We start from the raw sequence: 27423 nt of genomic DNA, 5'->3' as shown, positions 1-27423 counted from the left end.
AGGATGAGTGGGATTGGGGGAGATATGAATTTTAATGACCATTTTAATATAATTGCTGTATTTTAATTCTGCTTTTACCACACTGTTATCATTTAATTGTTTTTAACGTTCGTATTGCTCTTTTAAAACTATTTAGTGTGGATATATGTTAGCCACCTTGAGTCCCCATGGGGAGAAAGGTGGGATATAAATAAAGATCATCATCATCATCATCATCATCATCATCATCATCATCATCACACATATAAGCCCTCTCCCTCTCCCTCTCTTTCTATATATATGGCTGGAGTTACACTTTTAAAAAGTATCTGTTCCAACTTACAAACAAATGCAACTTAAGAACAAACCTGTGTAACTATCTTGTTCATAACTTGGGGACTGCCTGCATTTCATTCTCTTTACTGGAGATACAGAGATGATTAAAAAGTTGTCACTTCTGTTTGGTAATTAGGTGGCCTTCCAACACCTCACTTTTGCTGCCATCTGCTGGAGCCCTGACAGTTTACAACCATGTCATCAAAAATTCATTTTTCTAAAGCCAAATAAGCATTGCCCATGAACAAGTGGTGGGAGAGATATCAACAAACATAGAAGGTCTTCTAGGTTTGTAGAAGGTAGGTAAGTCTATTTTGTTGCTGTGGCATGCTTCCAAGTTGTTTCCAACGTATTGTGATCCTTTTTATTGGGCTTTCTTGGAAAGATTTGTTCAAAGGAAGTTTTCCATTGCCTTCCTTAGAAGCCAAGCCATAAAGATATTGATTGCTTTCACAAGCCTCTTGCTCAAAATAGTCCTAAAAGTAAGATATGTTCATGTGATTATTTTGGCTATCCTTTTCTGTTTATGATAGTGTCCTGACATGGACTGACTCAAGTATTCCAAATATAATATGCCATATAGTGTGTGTACAAACACATTTTTATCAGAAAATTATGTTGCAGAGAGTTACGCATATCTTATGTACTCATAGTCCAGAAATCAATCCCAAAAAGCTGGATTGACATTAGGCTTGTGTATTTCAACTGAATCTCGATTTGTTTCTGCTGGCCAAAATGCCTCCATTTTCATGTGCCTCCCAAAAATAGGTGCAGAGCCAGGTGGATTGCCGTGTACATCCAGCCTCAGGCCAAGGCTTTGGGAGATCAGGGTTTGGATTCCTTCTTGTGTTTGTGTGTCTCATGTGATTGTAAAAGCACTGAATGTTTGCCTATGTATGTAAATGCTATAATCCACTCTGAGTCCCCATGGGGAGAAGGGCAAAATATAAATAAAGAGTATTATTATTCTTGGCCATAGAAACCCAGTAGGTGACCCATGGCATCCTCTCACAGATTCAGAGGAGGATGGCAACTCTTCTCTGAACAAGTCTTGTCAAGAAACCCCTATAACTGACCCAAAATAGAATTGGCTCGAAGACACAAGACAACAATATACACACAGTTAACTTCTGGACATAAGTGTTCAGTTTTAAGAGAACAGTGTTTCTGAAACTGCAGTTTAGTAGAGAAAATAAAGGAATTTCCTGGGGAAAATCAGACATCAATTTACAGAATTATTAGGAGCACTTAATTATCATCTGGACATACTGATAGCCTATTCATGGCAGAGAGTCATTAAAAAATTTGTGGAAAATGTCTGGTATGAGAAGGGTCATTGTTCTCAGGTTGTCAAATATTTGTGTATCTACCACACCTCTATATTGAAACATCTGGGGCAACATTGTAAATTGTATTTCATACTTATAATAAAACTGTTCTTTGTATGAGTAGGTATATGAATCTGAGTGTTTAAAAAATCAGTCTGAGTATATATTTCCATGTTTGAGAAAATATATTTATTTGCATTTGATAAAGTATGTTATCTCTAGGCTTTTTCAAGGTCTTCTAGGTAATTATGTAGTATTCTTCCACCAGAAGTCATTTGTCCAATAGGTTTCGTTATTACCCACAATTTATGGTATTCATAAGAACTTCTAAAAAGTATTCCCCATGGATATGGAGGGGTGTACTGTATTAAAAGGGGCCCCTGGTGGCACAGTGTGTTAAAGCACTGAGCTGCTGAACTTGCGGGTCAAAAGGTCCCAGGTTCAAATCCCAGGAGCGGAATGAGCACCCGCTGTTAGCCCCAGCTCCAGCCAACCTAGCAGTTCGAAAACATGAAAATGTGAGGTAACGGCGCTCCATGCAGTCATGCCGGCCACATGACCAAGCTCTTAATTCAAATCACCTTCTTCATTAAATGACCTTTCATACACAAACACATGTAGGTGCAACTCATGCCATCAGTAGAATAAGGAAAAGATTGCTGTATCTTACCATTGCACGCGCACACGCACACACACACACACACACATTTTTCATCTTGAAAACCAGCACATGGCAGGAAAAGGTTCAAATCAGTATTTAACATTTCAATTTTCCATGTACACAGACTTATTCGTTCATACATTTATTTGTAAGTTAGGCCCCACCTGCACAATATAAAAGAAGTTGTTTGCAAACACTAAGGATAAATAAGTGCCTGTTGTTGGGTAACTTGGATAGCTTGATACCTAAGCTCTAGTGGAAATGTTTAAAAATTCCAGGATTAAATTAATTAATTCCAATCCATATGATGCATTCAGTAAAAGGTCTGCATGGTTATAGTTGTAGCCCAGAAAGGATTCTGAGCTTTCAACTTCCTGCTTAATTATTGGTTTCCTGGAATTTCATCAACTGAGATCTGAATAATCTACAGCTGCTCTTCAATATAATTATTAAATTATGTAGAAAATTCACAAGGATCAGAAGAGCTTCTTGAATTAATCACAGAGGAATGTTTCTCAATCAGTAATAGATCAGTTTTGTACAACTAAGTAACCGAATTATGGAGATGGGATGTGCAAAAGAATCCACTTTAGTTTCTTTATTGCTGGGAACTGAGTAATGATGCCATATGGCTGTTGTACAATGCTGACAGTTTCCTAAGTGATTGCTTATTTTTAAAAATAAATTCACAGTTCCCAAGCCTCTACTTAGGGCAAGAGTGTGCAACTGTGCAGGGGCGGAGGCCATTCTCTCCTTTTTTTTGCCCAATGGTCTACACTGGAAGATTTTAGTGCACCCAAAATGAGCCAGTGTGACTTCCAATGTCAATTTTAGCTGATTCTAAGCCAATTTTCAAACCAATAATTCCCCATTCCAATTTTGTGAAATCTGAGGTGCAGAGGATAGGAGAAATAAACCACTGTGGGGTTGACTGGTTTTGTTTAAAATATCACCTAATTTTTTTTTTTTAATGGAGGAACTAGGAGCTTCTGGGAGACTTTAATGGGCACACTTAACAGCCCCATGGGCTGCACCTCGCCTAATCCCTAATATAAGAAAATGGGGCACCTTGATGATTTTTAAAATGCCCCAACTCATTCAACCCGTTTACAATTAGAGAACAACCCCTTTTATTGCAAATCTACTTCCTAAAATCAAGATATATCAAAGGCATTGCTTAAGAGTACATTACAGTATTTAAATTAAATGTAAATTCATTAATTTTGTATTCCACGTCCAGATTGTCCATTTATCACTGAACTCAAGTTGACATCCCACTATATTCCATTCTAACTCCAGAGCACTGCTGTTGCTGACATTAGATTGGCCTGCAGATAAAACAACTTAATAAATCCTTAATTAATCTCAGGTGCAAAATGAGGAAACTGACCCTCTAAAACACATCTCCATCTATTCAATTATATGGGCTTAAAATATGACTTGACTGCTGTTTTTCACAGACCCAGGGAAGAGGAAATTAATGTTTAATAGTTTTTAAAATATGACTTATGATATATATATATATATATATATATATATATATATATTTCTAATCTGTTATGATTTTTAATGTTATATAACCTGCTTTGAATAGTAAAATTGGAGGTAAACTGGGATGTAAATGAATTATTATTATTATTATTATTATTATTATTATTATTATTATTATTATTATTTGATACACAACAAGATTAGTACACAGCAAACAAGATCGCTATGATGGCTGTTGTATTGCATCACAGGTCAGACATCTCCCAAGTGTCTAGAACTATGTGATGTATTGGTGAATAATGCATGCAGATCTGGGTAAGGTGGCCTTTTGCAGCTGAGAGATGGTAATTTTGTCAGCACCTATTGTTTTTAAATGCTGGCAAAGGCCTTTAGGCACTGCACCCAGTGTGCCGATCACCACTGGGACCACCTTTACTGGCTTGTGCCAGAGTCTTTGTAATTGTTGTTGTTGTTGTTGCTATATAGTAATAACGAACCATTTAATTTTTACAGCCTCACACTTTCTTCTACCAACACAAGGTGGACTCTTCCTTGCTCTAACATTGCTTATTTTACATAAAGTGAGAGCTTCCATTCCAGTATTAGGAAAATTGAAAGCAAACCAGAGAAGGGAGGGTAATGGTATTTCAAATAGCAACACTGTCATAAAAGAGAGCTGTATTCATTTATTTATTCCTATTTTGGGGGTAAATCATTGCTAAGTTTATCTGTTTTAGGCTCCTGATGCGTCAATCCAAGCTGGTGAGAGGAAAAAGTATATTTGCAAGGGGAAAGCAGGGAACTCCCTCAAAATTCAACAAGTCTTTGTGTGCAGCAACATTTTTAACCAACCGTCCATCCCCACCCATGCCACTCGTCATCTTAATGTGGAATACAGAACATTAGGATCTGGAAAAAATGATTGAACTTTATGGCTGGCTGAGCTACTGAATCACAAGGGAAAACAGGTTAACAAAACTAATCAAATCCAGCAGGGAGCTCCTTTAACTTGGCAGATGCAGACCTTGATTCCACCACAAAAGAAGACTTGCTTGCTTTCTGGACCGGTGAAGATCACCAACACTAATGGAAGATGCTCATACAAAAAGGCCCCACTCAAAGACATGGCAACTACACAGGGAACACCATACCCTCCCAATTTGGAATGGACAGCGAAAATAACCAACTCTCCCACTTTTCAGCTGCTTTTAAAATGTCTCTGCTTCTTTCTCCTCTCACTTTTCCCCTTTCCTAAGATGACTTTAGCTGCTACAAATTGAGTTCAAAATGCAAAAGTTGCAGGCTCAGGCAAAAACAAACTTCTCTAGCCTCTCCTAGGCCCCTTCTACACTGCCAGATCAAATCCAGATTATTTACTTCTGAACTGGTTTATATGGCAGTGTAGAGTCATATAATCCAGTTCAAAGAAGATAATGTGGATTATCTGCTTTGATATTCTGGATTATATGGCAGAGTAGAAGGGGCCTTAGAATAGTATGGTCTTCCTCATTAATTTTGACCACACCATTATAAGGCTTGGTCACCCATGGTCTGGTTTTTATCCTTTTCAAAGGAAAGAAGAGTCATCTTTTACATAAAAGAGAATGATCCAAGGGGAACATGTTTTCCTGCAAACAAAGCGATGGCAGGCACACACAGTCTACTACTTCTCCTTGGCTTCTTTGGACATCATAGCTGACTAAACAATTTGAAATTGTTTGCTAAATGTCTGGAACGTATCAAGAACCCTTTCTGCCTGCTACTGGTTTACACATCACATCTTATTTTAGAGCATTAGATAACATGTTAATCAAACCACTTTGGGTAGGGGTTACTAATTTATAGTGATGCACAAAAGCCAAGTACAATAGTGATGAAAAAGCAATTTGCTCATAGTAAACAAGGATTCTCCCTCTAAGGCCACAACCTACATACTTTGTTTCCTACATGAATCAACATGAGGGGAGGGGGGTGATGTGGCTTGAGGAGCATGGTGAGCCCCTGAGTGACATGGTGTATTTTGTCCCCAAGAGGCAGCATATTTCTCAAGCCATGCCATCCGGTCTGAAAATGACAGCTTCCATTCCTCCACCTTCTACCAAGACCTGTTTCCTCTGAAGATTGACACAACCCCCTTTGTGCAAGGCAGTGTATAGGTTCCCTGAAAAGTGTATCTGTTAAATTGGATTGTATAGGTGTAAAGTGTTGTCTTTCTCCTCCTCCTCGATATCCCCAGTGGACAATCCATTGAAATATGTCCAAGAGCCCGTTATTCACCCAAATGTGTTCCTGTTGTCCCTGGTCTACGATTGGGAATGGAGCATCTGCATGACTTACATGACTGTGTAAGTGTGAATGTGGTGGGGCATTGTCCCAGTCAGGGCTATCACCCACACATTGATCAAGAGCAGTCACTGAGCAGTATTTAAGTCTTTGTGGTCCTCCCCAATATGTGTTTCCTGATCAGGTGTTAACTGTGAAAGAATTTGGAATCTATTGTGTAACTGCAGCTGAGCAGAAGTATTGTGAGGAGGCTGCCTGGTCCTGTGCCTCTTTCTAAGTGTGACATTCTTCCAAGCCTGAGGGTTGTCCACAAGTGAAGTGATCTCCCCATAAGGTTCCCTATCATGTTGGTGTTGGTGTTATGTGGGCTGCGTATCTAGCACAGCGTGTTGTGCGGTGTCCAAGAAGACATCAAGTTCCTGAATGTCCTTAAGGGTCTTAATACAGTCCTCGAGTTGCCAGATCCTGTGTTCCATGACAGTAATCTGTTTACATTTGGAGCAGATGTAGTTGAGTAGTTGTTATGTGAAGAAGTTGAACATGCCTGTGAACGTGCATGTGATGGGAATGTTTTGCTTTTGTTCCATCTTGTAAGTCAGGATACCAAGCAGGATTCTTATAGTGTTAGTTAATGTGCATGCACATTATTGTGGAGACTGCTAACCCTCCCTATGTGTGTGTGTTTTTTAGTGTTTTGTTTTCTGTATGCATTGTATAGGTGTGTGTTAGTGAAGGTGTGAATTCAGCCGATGGTTTAAATAGCAAAAACAGGAAACAAACACTCACTTAACTGGGTTGTTGTATGTTTTTCGGGCTGTGTGGCCATGTTCCATGTTCCATGTTGTGAGGATGCCTGCCATCTGAGGATGCCTGCCATAGATGTGGGCGAAACGTCAGGAGAGAATACTTCTGGAACATGGCCACACAGCCCGAAAGACATACAACAACCCTGTGATCCCGGCCATGAAAGCCTTCGACAACACATACTCACTTAACTGCTGCCTCCAAAAAAAAAAGGAACAATCACTCACTTAACTGCTGACCTGAAATTGTCAATCAACTGAAGTACCTAGCCTCTCCTTGAAAACAAAACAAACACTCACACAGCATTCTGGTGCCCCTAGAGAAATTATACTGTTTAGTTGGAATTGCATCACCTGATATCCATTGGTAAGTAGCAGCCAGTAATGAAAGGACCAAGGCATTATAATAATAAATAATTAAAGCTTTCATAGAATCATAGAGTTGGAAGAGACCTCGTGGGCCAACTAGTCCAACCCCCTGTCAAAAAGCAGGAAAATTGCATTCGAAGCACTTTATTTGTATCCTGCCACCATCTTCCAAAAGGGACTCGGGGCGGCTCACAGAAAGCACTCAATAGTGCAACAATATACAAATACAACAATATATAAAAGATATAAATTAACAAATGTAAAATTAACCAAATTTACTAAAAACAGCAATAAAACCCAGCAGGCTGCGAAAAGAGCAACTGTATACATTGACATCTCTGGCCCATCCCCTGTTCGGATATCAGCCAGCATGCTAATGTCTTAAATCAAGAAATAGCTTTCCAAGATCTACAGAGATACTCGCAGGAACACCTCAGCAAGCAAGAGTACAAAAGTGGCAGGCTAAAACCTGGAACTTCAAGCCATGACTGATACCTAATGAGAGACTCTCTCCTGGGCACACAGGAGACTGGGAGACTTCGAAGGCACGGAACAGACTGTGCTCTAGCACCACAAGATACAGAGCCAATCTTTGGAAATGGGGCTACAAAATGGAGTCCACGACATGTGAGTGTGGAGAAGAGCAAACCACAGACCACTTACTACAATGCAGTCTGAGCCCTGCCACACATAAAATGGAGGACCTCCTTACAGCGACACCAAAAGCACTTTAAGTCAAAGTAAATTTAGTATAATGTCAAGTTTTTAACTTTGTGGTTTTTTATACATTATATTCTCAATTTCCTTCTGATGTGATAAATAAATAATCAAAGGGGTTTCCATGTCCAAGCAGGGATTCAAACCTTGGGCTCCAAAGTTGTACTACAAAGCTCAAATACGCTATACTTTGCTGGCTCAATGAGAATTAGGTTTGATCTTTTTTCAGCTACATCCTAAAGTACAGTGCTCCTTCGTTAATCCGCGGTTCAGGTTCCGCGGATTCCCTGTATCGCGGATTTTTCCATCCGGCCACCCTCCCTTTGCAGGCACAAAAGGGCCCAGATTGAGTCACGTGGCCTAGCGCCACTAGGCCCTGCCTACACCTCATCGCCCCAGGAACAACAAGGAAGACAGAACAGTATGTTTAAAGAGGAAAAGAGGGAGGGAGAAAGGCTATATTTACTGAAATAAATATAGTGCCGCTATATCACGGTTTTCCACTTTTCGCGGGCAGGTCTGGAACCTAACCCCTGTGAAAAGTGAGGGGACACTGTATTTACCTTACTCCTAAGAATTCAGTGGGAATCTGTGAAATCTCTGGAGTCTTGCCCTTCCCAGAAACTCAGGCAAAAGCAAACTACTACAGCGTTTCCTGTCTTTCTCCCCTCAATAATAACTTTAATCACCTTAAGCGTATTCTGATGTGGCTTGTTCTGTGAAATTTTGTAGACTATGTCAATAAATACAATTAATAAATAGATTTTTAAAGATCTGCTTACCATTTCTTATGGGATATGATAGAGGAGGACATTTTTCTAGCCCTTGCTCCAATAAATCCATCTGTGTGCTCACAAGGGGCATGTTCCGCTGGTCCTCTGCTAACAAACTTTATCTATACCCAAGAGAGGCCTATGGCCCTCTCCATTTATTTAGAAGTGGTATCATAAAGGTATCACAAAAGACAAAGAATGGATGAATTGGCTCATGAGGTCCCATTCTGCCCCTTCTTCCAAATTCCAACACCAAATAGAGCCTCCCCTCTGGGGACAGGCACCAAGTGAAATAAGCACCATACATTTCCCTCTGCCTTGCACCATCACAATAAGCAGGAATCAGCCCCAGCCAGTTTGCTTTGCCTCACAGAAACCTAAAACGCAATTACCCACCTCCTTGCCCCTTTTGTCACCTCTGTAAAGCCCATCAGGACGCCTAAGCACCCATAATATCTAACACCTGGACCAATCAAAGCATTTGGGAATCCTATAATCCCAAACATGGGAACTGTGTCCCCAGGTATAATCCTGTTTGGCATTCATTGTCTCCCAACCTTACCCTCATCCCTTTCTCAATCCCTCCCAAAGAGGTGAACACACCAGGCAACAGACAGCTTCAAATGCAGCCTATGACAGTTTGTTCCATACTATGCATCAATCACAAAATATAAATGAATGTAATTTTGAACCAATGAGATTGTGGATCCTGAAACTTCACCAATTGCGCCTGTTCTTCATGTTCTCAAATGTGTGGACCTTTTCCATATAATGCCTATGCTTGTACCTGGAAAGCAAATGGAATTTGGGAGCTCCCCCCAGCATCCATTCTGGCCAGAGCTGAATAAAACTGATTTCAGTTCCTGCCTTTAGCTCCTGTGTATTTCATTGGACCAATTAGGAGCTATAGTCTATTGGGAGGACTCGAGATTTGAGACAACTGAAGCACTGGCTGCTGGTCTGTTTCCGAGCTAAATACAAAGTGCTGGTCATTACCTATAAAGCCCTAAATGGCTCACATCCAGGTTATTTGTCAAATTGCATCTCCCTGTATAGACCATCTTGGACACTTCGGTTAGTGGAGGAGGCACTGCTCTCAGTCCCACCCCCATAACAAGCACAGCTGGTGGGAACAAGAGAGGAGGCCTTCTCTATGATCGCTCCCTGCCTCTGAAACTCCCTCCCTAAAGAAATAAAAATGCCATACCCTCCTCTCCTTTAAGAAACAGTTAAAGACACATCTACCTTAGCGTACAGAGAGGAGGAGGTGGATTAACAAAAACTTCCCACAACGTCCGGCAGAGGCCCTGCCCCCAACTGGCATGGAATTGTCCTAGGACTTTTCTTTGTCAACATGGGAAGGCTCCTGTGTTGAGCTCCATTGTTCTACCCTGATTGAGCAATGCTTCCCCCATATTATGAGGGAAGCGTTGCCGCACCTGTGATTTGACCACAGCTGTTGGCAAAACAGCACCTGGGGGGGGGGGGGGGAAGCATGTGATAAGGTTCTAAGAAGAGGCAAGCAGAGGTCATGATGTTTGTGCCTGTTCCTAAGCCCAGCATGAGAAGAGAGGGAACTGCCATGGCTTAATCCTATGAAATCCTGGTATCAGGAGTTTGGTGAGGCAGAGAAGGTTCAACACTACAAATTCCAGGATTCCATAGGATTGAGCTATGACAATAAAAGTACTATCAAACTGCATTAATTCTACAGTGTAGATACACCCTAGGTTCTTTGGCACAGACAGCAGACTGATTTTCCTCCTCTCCCCCCCCCCCCCCCCCCCCCAGTATCCTGACACGTCATTTCTATGTGCCAGGAAGACTGAAGGAGTACAGTAGAGTCTCACTTATCCAACATAAACGGGCCAGCAGAATGTTGGATAAGCGAATATGTTGGATAATAAGGAGGGATTAAAGAAACGCCTATTAAACATCAAATTAGGTTATGATTTTACAAATTAAGCACCAAAACATCATGTTATATAACAAATTTGACAGAAAAAGAAGTTCAATACGCAGTAATATTATGTAGTAATTACTGTATTTACGAATTTAGCACCAAAATATCACGATGTATTGAAAACATTGACTACAAAAATGCGTTGGATAATCCAGAACGTTGGATAAGTGAGACTCTACTGTATCTTAATGATGGCCAGGTAAGTTTTTTTTTATTTTAAGGGATGTTTTAGAGGACTTGGGGTGGGGGGGAGGGTGCCATTCCACACCTTTTGGGCTCCAGGAGTCCAAAATGTGAGAGATAGCTGTGGGGACTCACCTCTGGTTAATTCCAGTTGGTCCTGGAAGGAAGGCCTGGAATAGGTTATCTAATTAATTCAGTTTTACTGGACACCTCTGGTAAAACCAAAACAGGCCTTGATTTCAAGGCCTGTCTGGATGGACCACAGAGGAAACAAAATGGGCGGGTGGGGAGGGGGGGATGAACAGAGTATAAATTTGCTCTGAAATAAGAAATGCAGATTGTAATAAGAACCTAAAACCATTGCTGGAACATAGCCCATCATCTTCCAAATAAAGAAGAAGTTTAAGACTTTCCAGTCAAGGAAAAGAGTTAAAGCTTGTAGCCCACAAACAAAGGTTGAGATGAATCACCAGAAACAGTCTGTGGGAAGGCAAAGGAGGTGGGAAAGGATGCCAGGATCTCCTTCTCCACAGATAGAGTTACAAATCTTGCAAGGGATTTCCTTCCACTGGTTGCCAAGCCATTTATAAGCATGTGGCAAGAGGAAGGGAAGGGAGGAGTGAGCAGGTTATGCCCACCTAGAATGGGAGAACTTGATGGGACATATTGATGAGAGTTGGGGGAATCTAAGGGTTCCTATGTAACTTTTTTTAGGCCTACAAATCTTTTATTAGGAATCTATGAATCACCATGAGGAAGCAAACCACAAGCAGACTGGCAAATTTTCATTCCCATTCAAAAATCCCACAGAAACCACTGGAATGAGTTGGGTTTGGGCCATTCCAGTTTGGGTCAGGAGCAGTGATGGACAAGGCATATAATCAGGAAACAGTTTTTTGGCCAGGAATATATGTTTCACTCAAGGAACGGGTGAAGAAGGGAGTGCAACCAGAGAAAACGACAAGAAGCTTGTTAGGCATTAGTCATAACTCTCCCAAAGGAGAATCCCAGGTTCAGTTTCCAAAGGTCTGGCACTTACTCCAGCATGTTTCTACATGTTTCCTTTCAATATGTTGCTACCTCACTCAGTAACATTCATACATACAGCTAGGCCTCTCCATCCATTCTTTCTACAATACGTAATAGTAAACTCACTAAAAAGATATGAAAATTAGATGCTAGATTTCTTTCATGCCAGATGTAGGCCACCATTTAATCCATCACAGACATGATAAAAAACAGACATTAGTTGCATAAGAGAGCAGTCTTGCAGATGTTTTTCTTCCTATGGAAACAGTTTCAATATTGTCAACGGTAATCTGAAGCTGGATCTACACTGCCATATAATGCAGTTTCAGAATGCAAATTAAGTGCATTGAACTGGATTATATGAGTCGACACTGCCAGTCAATCTGCATCCTGAAACTACATTATATGACATTGTAGATCCAGCCTGAGCATGAACAAACATTTCAACACTGGACAACTGCATTTATTACAAAGCATAGAAAGGCACCAGTTTTCATAAACAAGAATAATTTCCAAAGCCCGCTGTTACATATTGCAAAAAACTCTCTTATCCTCTCATTTACTTTGCAACTAAGGAATCATATTTTATTCTTTGAAGAGTAACACTACAATGATGCTTAGCATGTACAGTAGAGTCTCACTTATCCAACATTCACTTATCCAACGTTCTGGATTATCCAACGTATTTTTGTAGTCAATGTTTTCAATATATCGTGATATTTTGGTGCTAAATTCATAAATACAGTAATTACTACATAGCATTACTGCATATTGAACTACTTTTTCTGCCAAATTTGTTGTCTAACATGATGTTTTGGTGCTTCATTTGTAAAATCATAACCTAATTTGATGTTTAATAGGCTTTTCCTTAATGCCTCCTTATTATCCAACATATTTGCTTATCCAACATTCTGCCGGCCCGTTTATGTTGGATAAGTGAGACTCTACTGTATATATTATTATCAGTGTTTAGTGTGTTTCACATAGACAGTTACAGTAATCCTTGCTGTTAGGCATTCTAGGGTTATTTCACTCCCTTTATATTGCAGACGGATGACAACTGAAACGGGGGGGGGGGGGGGACTTGCCCAAGGCCACCTTCTGAATTTGTGATCAAAATGCAATGACAAATGTTGCTTCTGCATTTCATGCTATTTAAATTTAAATTGTTAAGCCTCAGATGAGTTTGAACATCACAAAATGTGAGTTTGGACATTTTGCCAACACCCCAAATGGGGTGTTAATTTGGAATGCTCAGGAGCTAAAGTCTTTATCTTCTTGAAATGCTGACATCTGCATTTTGATTATTTTTTGTATATGTTTTAGTTGGGGGATTGCTGCACTCTAGAGCCCATAAATTTGCATTGGAATCTTATGTATGCTTACTTTGAACTGCATATGGGGTCCACTGTGTTCAGTGAAATTTATTCTTGTGTACGTGTGCTCAAGATCGCAACCACATTTAGCATAATTATTAGTCAATAGGCACAGAACAACAACTTTGGACTCAAATTCATTTCAAGACCATTGTTAATATTCCTGAATATCCAAATTATCTTAATTACAATTATTTGGTAGAACTGAACTCTATGTGAAACTAGAACTTCCACAGGTTAACATCCAGACTCAATTTCCTTGTTCTGCAGGTGTGCCAGATCTTTACTTGCTGGAGCTACATGGTCCCTGGAGTTCCTTTTGCAATGAAAGAGGTGGGGCTTTGTGCAGTCTGCTCTGTAACGTAGACATCCTGGAAAGAGAAGCTGAGCAGCCAAAGGGTGTGTCCCTGGCCCATGCTAAGAATGTTTGGTACTCTTCCATTATCCCGGTGGAGGCCAAAAGGGGGTGCTAGACAGAGAAGGATAGTCCATTTTATGGGGGCGGGGGGGGGGGGGGGGTTGAAAGAGTTAAGCCATTTCCTCCTGTGTTCCTGTTATTCTCCCCTCTCCCCCCCCCCCTCCCATGTCAATATCTTCGAAACAACTATTGTTTGACATGGTGGGGAATAATCTGCAAAAATGGAGAAAATTGTTTTCTTCCTTCAACTCCCCACCACCACCAATAAAATAGACTATCTTTCTTTGTCTAGGCCCCCTTGAGTCCGCCCAGATAATGAAACAGTTCCGAATGTTTTATTTATGGTGAAAAACCCCTAACCATATAAAATAGACTCATTTCAGAAAATACTGGCAACATGTTGGAATAGACCACTAGACCAAAGGAGCAAATTGAAGATGGGGACAGAGTGTCAATATATTCAGGTTGCTCCTCTGCCCTTTAGAAAACATCAGGATGTCCTAAGGATATTTGACAAGCACCCAAAAGAATCCCTTGGAACAGTTTAGCTTAACCTCACCATTTCTTTACCCTTGATGGTTAGTCTAGATTTGAAATTCTCCACTAAAACAAGGCATGCCTGCAAGTTAATTTCTATCCTGTCCATCCAATCAATGTGATTGGTTTCATTTTCTTTCTAGCATTGATTTTTTGGTAGGGGCCCTCTAGAGCAGGGATTCCAAACTAAGGCCTACTGGCCAGATGTGACCCTCTGAGGTCATTTACTTAGCCCCCACCCTAAACTTTAGATTTAGGCTCACCCTAAGTCTGAAATGACTTGAAGGCACACAACAGCAATCCTAATTAACTTGACTACCTCATCAGCAAGAAGCAGGCTCACACTCCCCATTACAATACTGGTGTGCTTATGTTGGTTAACGTTGTTCTTCATTTTAACCATTGTGTTTTTAATTTAAAATATTGTATTGGTTTTTTTTTGCACTACAAATAAGATATCTGCAGTGTGCATGGGGACTCATTCATGTCTGAGGAACTGTGAGCTGACTGTCTTTAAAACATTTGAGGACCTCTGATCTAGAGGAAGAATCCTTAGAGTCTGCTCTGACCCATGCAGCAGGTAGCCCACACTGACTTCTAATAAAAGAACCAGTCATACCCCACCTGGAATGAACCTGGTATAGGAATCTTCTCCTGCTCTTAACATCCTTTCCTCTGGCAGTTTTCAGATGCAACTAAAGTTAAAACACTAAAGTCTCATCCAACAGCAGTGTAAGGAAAGCAATATCCTCGGTCCCTTCAGTGTACTTTGAATCCACTTCTTCAGGATAAATACCAAAATTCCTCACTGGCTCATGTTTTCACTGCCTCTTTTCCCACTCACTCCTCTCCACCATTCTGCAAGTACAAAAATGCTGATGCTAGGACACAGCAGGGACCACAAATGAATAGAGTGCACCATTTATTACAACTTTCTTATTAAAAGAAGGCAAAGGGTTTAAAATAATCCATGGCCCCATCTACACTGCCTTATAATGCAGTGTCATAATGCAGTTTAATGACAGAGTAGACTCATATAATGCTGTTGAATGAAGTTCAACTGCATAATGAAACTGCATAATATGGCACTGCAGATGGAACACATGACTATCTAAGTCCCTAAGTAAATATCTGACCCCTTAAAACAAAGTAACAGACAGAGAAAACACATAACAACTGAATCCACATTAGTGATGGCCACACATCTGGGTGTTTATGGCAACATGCATCACTATTCTCCTTCAAAACTCTCCTCCACCCTTCTCCCAATCGTAAAGCATAAGATTTTGCTAAGTTTTTCTTTCCCCAAGGGATAGAAATCCACCAGCTATACCTCCTTTTAGCAGTGTCTACCAATGGATTAAGTTGCCCCATTCAGTTATTCAGTACTATAGGGGAGGCAGCAGATACTATTCCCTCCCAGTTAACTCAGACCCACCAACAGTTACACATAGCTCAAAATCGGGCATCAAATCGTCAGATTAGAGCATCCCTTTTCCAGCAAAGTGAAACAAAAAGCACTTACCCCTGAGTAAATCTAATACGATTTCCAGGATCTTATTTAGGGAATTATTTGCACACTGGACTCAGCTCTCCATTTCGTTACACTTTCCTATATCTCCCTTCTGTGCTTGTCTCCACAGCAGTAGGGAGGGACTTGGGATTCTGAATGCTGTTTTTTTCCCTTTTTAAAAAAGCATCCAGTGTCAGTCCTTCCCCCTGGGCTGGAGCAGAGGAGAGCTGAGAGCTGCCTTTGGTGGAGGATGCAGCTCAAAACTGGATTGTCTCTACCGTTACATCCAGGGCCTCCTCGCTGAGTGACCCAAGCCGTAAATGAAAAGCAGACTTGCTCAAGCTGCAAATGGTTGTTTCTTCTGGCCCCAGAGTGAAGGATGATGTCACGGTTCCAGCTTTGCCTCCATCCCACAGTTTTACATGAGCTCTTCAAAATAAACTCCCCCTTAGCCGGTTACCTTTGGGGAAAAGATATGAGGAACAAGTTTTCCATTTCACATGTTGCCCGGGGATACTTTGCCACAACTTAGTCACCTCATCAACTGTTTCCCATAATTGACGGTAAACAGGAAATGCAATTAGCCTTCCATGCTGATATTTATTTTTGAAATGTTTTACTGTTAGCACCAAGCTGATTCTGATTTTGATACTTAATAATAAAAAGGAAAATAAGTTTCCGAGACCACTCATTGTTACAAATCTAGCTTGAGTTCATTTCAGATAACAATTTGCCAAATCCTTATTTGAGATTGAAAAAGTTTTTGATGTAAAACCAAAACAGATTTTATCCTTCGAGACTTTGAGCGCTAACATTTTTAAAGTCTGGATTTGAATTCCCATTTATTTAACCATGCTTTCCGCCCCAAGAGTAAAAGTAGCACTGGCATTTATCTTGTGGGCAATTTCAGTATAGCCATTTCATGCAAGGAACCACTGGTTTGAAATTGAAGTGAGTGGAGAATTTCAATACAATTCATTTTTTTAGAATTGATGAAATATGCAAATTTTTCCATATCTGGAGAAAGAGAAAATGTGAGAGTTTTCCCAATAAGTAGTGCAAGGGAAAAGAAAACAGATATTCAGATCTTCCTGCCTCATCTTAGTAGATCAATAGGTACCACTCCTCTGGTGGGAAGGTAACGGCGCTCCATGCAGTCATGCCGGCCACATGACCTTGGAGGTGTCTATGGACAATGCTGGCTCTTCGGCTTGGAAATGGGGATGAGCACCAACCCCCAGAGTTGGACACGACTAGACTTAATGTCAGGGGGAAAACCTTTACCTTTACTAGAGGCAGCTCTGCATATCCATGAATTCTGTATCCATGGATTCCACCATCGATGGCATGGAATTATTTTGACTATTATAACTTTGGAGCAGTTATCATGGATGCATTCATCTCTCCCCTCCTATGATGTATCATATTGTTGTCAATTGTGAACTAAAAAAAGAAAGAAGAGAGAAAGATTAATGGCCTGGATATTACTGGCTGAAACCTAAATGCATTAGGAATATTAGACCATCCCGTCTGCAACTTTCTCCATATATCTTATATTTGGCAAAAAAAAAAAAAACTGAAGATTTGGTTTTCATGACTTTTAGGGTATCCAAAGAGGGCCTTTTCCCCTCCGCTGACCCAGTGGAATCTGTTCAATCAGTAGAAATGATAACTCCTAAAGATCTCCTCTTTAATGGAGCAAAATGGCCCTTGGTTTTCAAAGAAGCTAACAGCAATGAAACAAGTGAGACAGAAACTAAGACTAGGTGAGGATTCAGAATCAGCTTAACTGAAAACAAGCTAAAGTCTACCTAGAGACCTGTGGTGATGCAATAAGCAGAGCCGGCCCTAGGTATTTTTCAAGTGTAGGCGAACAGAATTTTGGTCCCCCCCCCCCCAAACCAATCACTGAAAAATAAAAGCGTTGGATAAGCGAAAATGTTGGATAATAAGGAGGGATTAAGGAAAAGCATATTAAACATCAAATTACATTAAGATTTTACAAATTAAGCACCAAAACATCATGTTTTACAAGAAATCAACAGAAAAAGCAGTCTCAACTGCGCCCCCATATGTTTTGGGCCCAAAGCGACCACTTAATTCGCCTTATTGTTGGACCGGCCCTGGCAATAAGGATAGCAAAAATATTTCTTTGGCTGTCACCATCATAGAACCATTCAGAAGAGCTGTTTTTAGTGGTCAGGGATAAGTTGTCATCTGCCCAAATGAAAATATAAGCCAGTTAACACCTCGCTTTTGAAGAATTTGCCACCAGTTCATAGATAAATTTCTCAGATTCATTCTGACATGGACACTAGAGTTATATATATATTGGAACCTGTTTGTCCAACATTGATGGATACTTTTCAATTTGTACAACCCAGGGATGTGGACAGGATCATTGGAGAAGCAAGAGCCACCACATATGTGCTAGACCCTTGTGCTTCCTGTCTCCTAAAAAGGCCTGAGATGGACTTGCTGAGTGAGTAGGAGGAATGACTTTAGACAAACATCAGAATCTAAACATGGCTGAAAAATAATGTTGTAAGATAATACTTCTCTAAAACCTACTTCTGAAAATATTTCCCTAAATCGTACTATATGGGATAATTATACAGCAGTCTTCAAAGTCCCATTCTTGGGTAAGGTACTACAGCATGCATTGGATTCTCAACTACAGGAGATCCTGAATGAGATACATTCATTTCAGACTGGTTACAGGTCTGTTTATGGGACAGAGATAGCTTTGGACATCTTGGAGAATAACTGATGCTGGAGATTGGATGAGGGAAGTATGTCCCTATTGGCTCTGCTGGGCCTATCAGTGACTTTTGCTAGCATCAACCATGGCACCATCCTGGACCACCTTGCTGAAATGAGGCATGGAGGTAATATTCTACAGTGGCTCAATTCTTTCCTGCAGGAGCACACCCTGAGTTTGATGCTGCAGGATTCCTGATTGACTCTTTAGCCATTGGCCTCCATAGTTCCTCAGGTTTTGTTTTCTCTCCTATGTTCTACAATATATACATAAAGCCACTGAAAAGGTTTTCCTAGTGTTTTGCGGTCAGGCATCTACAGTATACTGATGATACCCAGATCTATTAGTCCTTACCACCTAATTCCAAGAATGTTGTTTCTATTCTAAACCGGTGATTGGCAGCTGTAATAAACTGGATGAGAGTGAACAAACTGAAGTTTAATCTAGATAAGATTGAGGTGCTCTTGATCAGTCAAAAGGCAGATCAGGGAATCGGGATTCAGCCTGTATTAGATGGGGTCATGCTCCCCCTGAAAATACAAGTTTGCAATTTTGAGAATTCAGCTCCAGAACTGAATGCCCAGGTTTCAAAAGTGGAGCCTCTGGTGGCCTAGGGGATAAAGGCCTTGTGACTTGAAGGTTGGGTTGCTGACCTGAAGGCTGCCAGGTTTGAATCCCACCCGGGGAGAGCGCGGATGAGCTCCCTCTATCAGTTCCAGCTCCATGCGGGGACATGAGAGAAGCCTCCCACAAGGATGGTAAACATCAAAACATCTGGGCGTCCCCTGGGCAACGTCCTTGCAGATGGCCAATTCTCTCACTCCAGAAGCAACTCCGGTTGCTCCTGACACGAAAAAAAAAATAGTGACCAGGAGTGCTAGTGGGCAAGCTAGTGCACCAAGCTTGACATTCCTGGAGAAATTGGAACAGGTTGTGGTGCCTTGGTTATTTGGATTATTTATTGCATTGTACATGAGGTTACCTTTGAAAAGTGCTTAGAAACATCATTTGGCTCAAAGAGTGACATCCAGGTTGTAAAGTGGGGCTGCCCATAGGCAGCTCACAACTCCCTTGTTGTATTGGCTGTGGGCACCATTTAAAGTGCTGATGATGACCTAAAATGCCTTCTATGTCTTAGGTTCAGGCTATTTGAAAGACTGCATTGCCCTCTATGAGGCCATTCGAGTTCTAAGAACATCTGGGCAAGCCCCTTTTTCTGTCATAACATCTTCTCATCCTCATTTGGCAAGAACAAAGGAGAGGATCTTCTCTGTGGCTGCTCCCAGACTTTTGTATTCCCTCACAATATATCCTCATTTTTGCTCTCTTTCTGTTGACATTTTTATGCTTTTAGACAGTGGTTCTCAACCTGTGCTCCCTAGATATTTTTGGCCTACAGCTCCCAGAAATCCCAGCCAGTTTACCAGCTGTTAGGATTTCTGAGAGTTGTAGGCCAAAACCATCTGGGGACCCCAGGTTAAGAACCACTGCTTTTAGGGCTTTTAGAAACTGATTGGGATGAGCTTGTAGTGCTTCTTGCACTTTGTATGTTGTTTTTAAATAAACATTACTGTTTTCAGTGCTTACTCTTTGAAACTTTATCAATTATTTGGTTTTTTTAATATTTAAAATTTATACTTTTATTGAAGCTTTTGTAGTTTTAACATGTATTGCTACTAAATATTACTTGCCTTGAGTTTCATTATTGCAAGCAAAACAACAACTGTAGCTAATGTTGGATCCAAACCTAGACTTCTAAGCACTCCCATCCCACTTTAAATGCCATAACAATATCCTATGGAACCTCCTGGGAATTGTATAGTTTGGCCATAGATTTCAGAGGAGAATTCTCTGACTGGGGGTTCCAAAACCTCCTCCCTCTGGGAACAACCCAAGGATTCCACAGGATGGAGCCATGGTAGTTAAAATAAAATCATAATGTTATAACTGTGTAGTGTGAAAAAAACCCTGACTCATACTTAGTAGCGTAAGTTAATTGACACCAGTGGCACTTAAATAGTAACTTAAGAGTCATTGGTTTCAGTGAGTCATCTATAACTATGACTAAGTCTGGATTCAACCCAGAATAAAAACAGCTTCTGTATTTAATAAAAATGAGATGGCCATTTTTGATAATGCATTCTTGCTTTTTCTGATTTATGTTTTCTCCTATAGCAAAACTCATTAAATTTTAATAATGTAATTAGAGATATTTTAATTGCCACTTGCCTCTATCTTCTTCCAAGTTTTATTGCTTTTCCTTAGGTTACATTACTATAAAGGAAGAGTAACCTAGCAATCTCCCGTTATAGTAATATAACCTAAGGAAAAGCTATAAAACTTGGAAGAAGAAAGAGGCAAGTGGCAATTAAAATATCTCTAATTACATTAAAATGTAATGAGTTTTGATATAGAAGAAAACATAAAGGAAGACTAATCTAGTAGTGGGGATCCCACAGTGGCACAGCGGGTTAAACCGCTGAGCTGCTGAACTTGCTGACAGAAAGTTTGTGATTCGAAGCTGGGGAGCGGGGTGAGCTCCCGCTTTTAGCCCCAGCTTATGCCAACCTAGGAGTTCGAAAACATGCAAATGTGTGTAGATCAATAAGTACCACTCCGGTGGGAAGGTAACGGCGCTTCATGCAGTCATGCTGGCCACATGACCTTGGAGGTGTCTACGGACAACGCTGGCTCTTCGGTTTAGAAATGGAGATGAGCACCAACCCCCAGAGTCAGACATGACTAGACTTAATGTCAGGGGAAAACCTTTACCTTTACCCAACCTAGCAGTAGATTAATTTTAGTATATTAATTTCAATCACCCCTAAACTGCCACAAAAATCAGAAAGGACAGAACAAGAAAGTATGGGACCTCTTAACTCCTAAGTGAGTGAAACCAGTTTTCACCAGATTTTTGTTTTTATTTGTAGCATGAGATTTCTATAGCAGTTGAATTGTGAAACTTATAAACTGAAGTATTTGAATAGTACATTTTCTTCAGTACAAAGTAGCATATTTTCTAAAGATCCATAAAAGAGATGTAGCTTGTGTTGGCTCCATCTACATTGCACTGAACTTCACTAGAATCATAGAATAATAGAATCGTAGAGTTGGAAGAGACCTCACGGGCCATCCAGTCCAACCCCCTGCAAGAAGCAGGAAAATAGCATTCAAAGTACTCCCAACAGATGGCCATCCAGCCTCTGCTTAAAAGCCTCCAAAGAAGGAGCCTGCACCACAGTCCAGGGGAGAGAGTTCCACTGCCAAACAGCCCTCACAGTGAGGAACTTCTTCCTGATGTTCAGGTGGAATCTCCTTTCCTGTCGTTTGAAGCCATTGTTCCACGTACTACCCTGTTTCCCCGAAAATAAGACATCCCCGAAAAATAAGACCTAGTAGAAGTTTTGCTGAATTGCTAAATATAAGGCCTCCCTCAAAAGTAAGACCTAGCAACGTTTTTGTTTGGAAGCATGCCCAGCGCCTGCGAAACAGAACACCAGAGCATGCAGGATTGGTAAATGTACATACCAGTTGTACATGGAAATAATGGTAGTAACCAGAAATTCATGATTGGATTCAGAGTTTGTCTGGTTATGTTGGTTTGTGATGACAACTACTGTACAGTATATAATAAATGCTCATTTTTTGTGCAACAATAAATGTGAATTCTTCTTCATGGAAAAATAAGACATCCCCTGAAAATAAGACCTAGCACATCTTTAGGAGCAAAAATTAATATAAGACACTGTCTTATTTTCGGGGAAACACGGTATATCAGCCTACACTATATGGCAGTATAGATGGGACCTTGGACTCAAGAAATAACTCACATTTGCAAATAACTCATGTGAACATGCATAGAATTATCGTTTCAGAATTTGAAGGGCCGAGCAGGAACTCCTAAACCACTCCTAAGAGATGCTCACCCAACCTTTGTTTAAGAACCTCTAAAGAAAGAGAGTTTACCACTTTCCAAAGCAGTCCTTTTCACTATCAAACAACTCTTATATGAAAAAGTTCTTCCTCAAATGTGTGTGACACCTTTGCTCCCTCCACTGATGTAAAGGAACTTTTCACATACAATGTATACTTGACTCCTATTTATGTAAAATAAGGCCATCATTTGTTGCTGCTAACTACTGTTAAGTCAACCTTCACCTATGACAAGCCCATGAATCATCAAAACTCACAAATTCAGGACTGTGGTTTTCTAAAATTAATCCATCGACTTGTAGTGTGATCTACTGCCTTTTACCCTACCATACATTATTGTCTTTTCTGGTAGTCATGTCTTCTCATTATATCTACAAAGTACTTCAGTTTAGTCATCTTGGATTCTAGAGAGAGTTCAGGATTGATTTGTTCTATGAACCATTTATTGAATCTTAGGCAGTTGCTATTACTGTAACAGAATTTCAACACCACATCTCAAACCACTTGATTCTGTTCCTATGAGCTTTCTTCATTGTCCAGTTCTCACAATGTACATAGAAATTGGAAATAGAATTTTATGGGCAATCCTGACTTAGTTATTCAGTTATACTTTTATTACACTTGAGGATCCTGTTGTTCCTTCATTGTTGCCTTTCCAAGTTCTTGTCTTCTTCTGATTTCTTGATTGCAGTCTCCATTTTGATTATTAACCGAGTCATGGTCCAGAAAATCTTTGACAATCTCAGTGTCTTCTTTGTCAGCTTTAAAGTTAGGTAAATAATGTGTGGTCATTATTTTGCTTTTTTAAAATGTTCAGTTGAACTTTTGTACTTTTTTCCTGGATTTTCTTTAGTAGTCTTTCCAAGTTTGATATTTTCTGTTTGTAGTATAGTGCCATCAGCATATCTTAATTGTTGATCATTTTTATTCCTCCTTCCCCAAAGTCTAATCTGCTTATTTGGAAACCACTCTATTTCTCTATATTCTTTACTAATTGAGCAAATCAATTGGTTCTAGAGCAAAATGAAGCCAGAACTCTTCCTTGAAGCCAAAATGACTAAACTAGGATTATTGTACTTTGGCTACATCATGTGAAGACATGATTCATTAGAAAAGACAATAATGTTTGGCAAGGCAGACAGCAGTAAGAAAAAGGAAGATCACATTCCAGATGTATAGACTGCATCCTTTTTCAGAATGAAGCAGAGAGTGTTTGATGATCGGAACATCCGTAGAGATACCAAGATGCTTGTTTATAAAACCATTGTCCTCCCAACCCTGCTCTACGCCTGCAAACGTGGACGGTCTACAGACATCACGCTCAACTCCTGGAGCGTTTCCATCAGCGTTGCCTCAGAAAAATCTTGCAAATCTCTTGGGAAGACAGGCGGACAAATGTCAGCATGCTGGAAGAAGCAAAGACCACCAGCATTGAAGCGATGCTCCTACGCCATCAACTCCACTGGACTGGCCACGTTGTCCGAATGCCTGATCACCGTTTCCCAAAGCAGCTACTCTACTCCGAACTCAAGAACAGGAAACATAATGTTGGTGGGCAGGAAAAGAGATTTAAAGATGGGCTTAAAGCCAAGCTTAAAAACTGAAAATGTAGCCATAAAAAACAAGAAAATGTAGCCATAAAAAACCCTAGGTCCATGCCTTACATCACAACCACCATACATTCTACATGTGAGTTACAATGAAAGAAACCTTCTACTATAAAAAAGGGAGTTAAAATGGTATCTGAGTGCTCTCAGTGTTTCCACAGCTGAGGAAAACATGCTGGGTAAGCAATGAATATTTTAATTGCTTTATCTTTTTAAAAAAATTAACTGGTCTTGCCTGTTGTACAGGGTTCTGGGGTTCTTGTGGAAATGAACTGCAGGTATTGTTGTCTGTTTTTATTCATTTGAGTAGTATTCATCATAATTTTAGGGCAAAATTGCCTGAAAATATGCCATTATTAAATGGGCATATTTGTGAGGACATTAGGGGTTATAAAGTGGGACCTAAAAGGTTCCTCCTGAACAAATCAGAAGATAATGTATTTGATCTTTGTATGATTATAGGAAGATAGTGGTTCTCCATTGCTCTCTTTGTTCTCTATCAACCAAACAATGGCCATGTTTGGGGAGTGGGCTGGGTTTCATGGGTGATTTGATGCAAATGAATAATCTAGAACAGTGGTTTCCCATCTTTGGACTTCCAGGTATTTTGGACAGCTCCCATAATTCCTAATAGTTGATAAGCTGGGATTTCTGAGAGTTGAAGCCAAAACAACTGAAGAACCAAAGGTCAGGAACATTGTGTGTCTGGATCACAGCACCTACGAGGTGAGTACTATTTTTTTAGTTTATGTAAACAAACCCTTAGTTTTCAAACCCTTGTCAAGATAACAAAGTTTTTCACTACTGGGGGGGGGGGGAGCAGACATTGAAAAGACCCTTTCCCACCAGATGTACCTGTGAGAGTGATGAGCAGAGAGAAGAGGCTCCCCCCACTTCCCATAGCAAATATTGGCAAGCACAGGCCTTCTAATAATGTGGACTGAACCACGTAGAACTTAATAAGTCAAAACCATCTCTGACTTAAATGAAGTTCTCCACATAGATCATCTAAGTTGGATTTTTTAAGCAGTCGAGATAGGGGAATGTTGTAGATAAAGTTGTTTAATTGAGCATTACTACAGAATCCTAAAATGAAAAGAACATAGACATTTCTTGGCCAAGTTTCCTATATACTCATATATAAGTCTAGAAATTCTAGTAAAAAAAATCAAGCTCAGAAACCTAGCTTGACACATCCACAAGTCAATGTGAAGGCTGTACTTTGACTCTTAACAAAATAATAATAATCCCCTTCTCTGAGTAGAGTGGCAGAAGCAGAGTTTGATCCATCCTTGGAGAACATAAAAGAAGCACTGACTCCAGTCATGAAGCCAAGATCCAGCTTCCAAAAAGGAAATTAGTCAAAACAGCAAGCAATCCAAGTTCAAACAGAAGAATCCAGCCAAAGATACACAAATTGAAAGGTGAAGTGATAGTCCATTCCAAGATCCAAAGGCTGATTTCTGCAATAACAAAGTCCAAGATCAATCCAAATGGCAAATGTCAAAGTCCAAGAGTTCACAAATTACAAACAGCTCCTCCACACCCTCTCTATCAGAGCTGGCTGTAACACCTTCCTTTACTCTCACCATTGTAGTGCTACTTCTAGCCTTTTTGGATGCCTGATGGGGAAATGGTGTGGAGGCTAAGAGTATCTGACCCCAGAGTTAGCTTTGGTGCATTTCCCTCTCTGCTGAATGACCCTTGACATATCCACAGGTCCCATAAAAATTCAGATCCTTGCCCATATTTAGAGAGAATTGGACAGATTGTCAGCTATGATTTCAATGACAGCTGAAAGCTGGAAGAAGAGCCAGTATCAAGAGGCTACACCAACCTCCAAGGGCCACCAACATATATTCCATAAACCTCCAGAGGTCTGCTTGACCACATTTCATAAATCAATGCCAGCATAAATCTGTGGTTATAAACCTCTGGCTCCCCCAGTAAACATAGGCCCTATGGATTTATATAAAATTGTACTGAATTTCTGTTTGTCAGATTTGCTCATGATTGTTAAATTATAGTTCAAAACCTTCATAATTGTTTCTTTCTTTGTGAGTGAATTTGTAAGATACCACATACCACATTTCTCTTTGAACTAAATGGTAATGAAAAGGAGCAAAACCACAGGGTGACCAAAGGCTTATATTTCTTTAGAATAGTGCATAAATTAAAACATTGCAAAGACTGGAAAGAAAAATAGTCTCTGCCAGACCAAAGTATACAATGCTAATAAAGAAAAATTGTCTCAAATGTTTTGGGTGCATTCTGATTCATTTTCACCACTAGTTCCATGCTGAAACAACCAGGGAAGGGGGCATAAATGTACTACAGGATATAATAGCACAATATCCTAGTAGGCATTCATAGGTCTAAGGTTCTTGGGAAAACCAATATTAAAGGGGTGATATAGTCCAGAAACTAATATTTAATATCATTATGGAGCACAGAACCTGTATTTATCCTTATATACACTAACAACCAATTTACTATCCAGTGTTCCATTTCCACATGTGGCCACATGGTTATTGCAATCTATTCATTCCATGAAGTTGTTTTTATTGCCACCCAGTGTGTCCAGGCTTCCCAAAATGTGCTCCATGTTCATTTAATAAGTGAGCAGGATGCCAATGTTGGTTGAACTCAAGTGTTCCTTGCCATTAGTATTGCAGTGGCAATTATGCAGAGACTGGCTCTTCCAGAAGTTGGGCTGGCATCATATAGCTATTAATACTGCTGGCTCAGTTAATAGTTGATACAGTCTCAGCAATAGCTCTAGTAATTTAGCTCTCTTCAGGAGATCTGTCAAGAAAGAGTTTAAACCTTGGCCAGCTGCATGTCCATGGGCTATGTACACATTTTGATTTACATAAATACTGAATTATATTTGAAGAGATTCTGGCAACTTTTTATTTTTCTTATTTTTCTACAGAAGAAGATTAATATGAAGCTAACTTCTGAAAGCATCACAGATGGCTCATGGACTGGTCAGGAGGATCTTTTTCTATCATTTTCTATCATTTTTTTTATCATTGACTCTCAAGCTACTACTGAAGGCCCTTCCAGATAAGCCTAAAATGCAGGACCTGTCTCAGTTTTACCTGAAGCATTCAAATGATGCCTCTGATAAAACCAAATTTACCCAGAAAAAACTGGGATTTCCCAGTTTGCCCTAGATTAATAAAACACCTCAAAAGATCCTGACCTTAAGCTAAGGTCCAGATCTTTCCAGGTGAGGGCCCTGTGGGGATTAACTCCCAAGACAGCTTTTGCATTTCCGGGCATCAATTCCTACAGTGATCCCGGTGTTTCTGGCTCGAACCACATCCTGACTTGAAATAAATGGCTGTGTAGAATTGC

General features: G+C 40.2%; 1 protein-coding gene and 1 long non-coding RNA gene across 6 annotated transcripts in view; one reads left to right on the top strand and one right to left on the bottom strand.

Annotated features, from left to right (window-relative positions):
- col6a3 (collagen type VI alpha 3 chain) overlaps window positions 1-16148 on the bottom strand; it is a 123969-nt gene extending 107821 nt beyond the window's left edge. The window contains exon 1 of one of the 3 annotated variants that reach the window (XM_062959769.1): window positions 15772-16148. The gene's annotated coding sequence lies outside the window, so the exon portion shown is untranslated. The other 2 variants (XM_008114626.3, XM_062959761.1) reach the window with 2 other exon arrangements.
- On the top strand, window positions 298-27423 carry LOC134293144 (uncharacterized). Of its 3 annotated transcripts, XR_010000163.1 has the most exons (4): window positions 298-614; window positions 24663-24786; window positions 25325-25484; window positions 26996-27423. It is a non-coding gene; the product is annotated as an uncharacterized LOC134293144 (long non-coding RNA). The 3 variants fall into 3 exon arrangements; XR_010000162.1 differs by lacking the exon at window positions 25325-25484; XR_010000161.1 differs by lacking the exon at window positions 26996-27423 and having other exon boundaries at window positions 25325-26961.

This window comes from Anolis carolinensis, chromosome 1 (assembly GCF_035594765.1).
Source record: "Anolis carolinensis isolate JA03-04 chromosome 1, rAnoCar3.1.pri, whole genome shotgun sequence".
Taxonomy (NCBI): domain Eukaryota; kingdom Metazoa; phylum Chordata; class Lepidosauria; order Squamata; family Dactyloidae; genus Anolis; species Anolis carolinensis.
The sequence above is the reverse complement of the archived record's forward strand: the minus strand, read 5'-3'. Positions and strand labels throughout refer to the sequence as shown.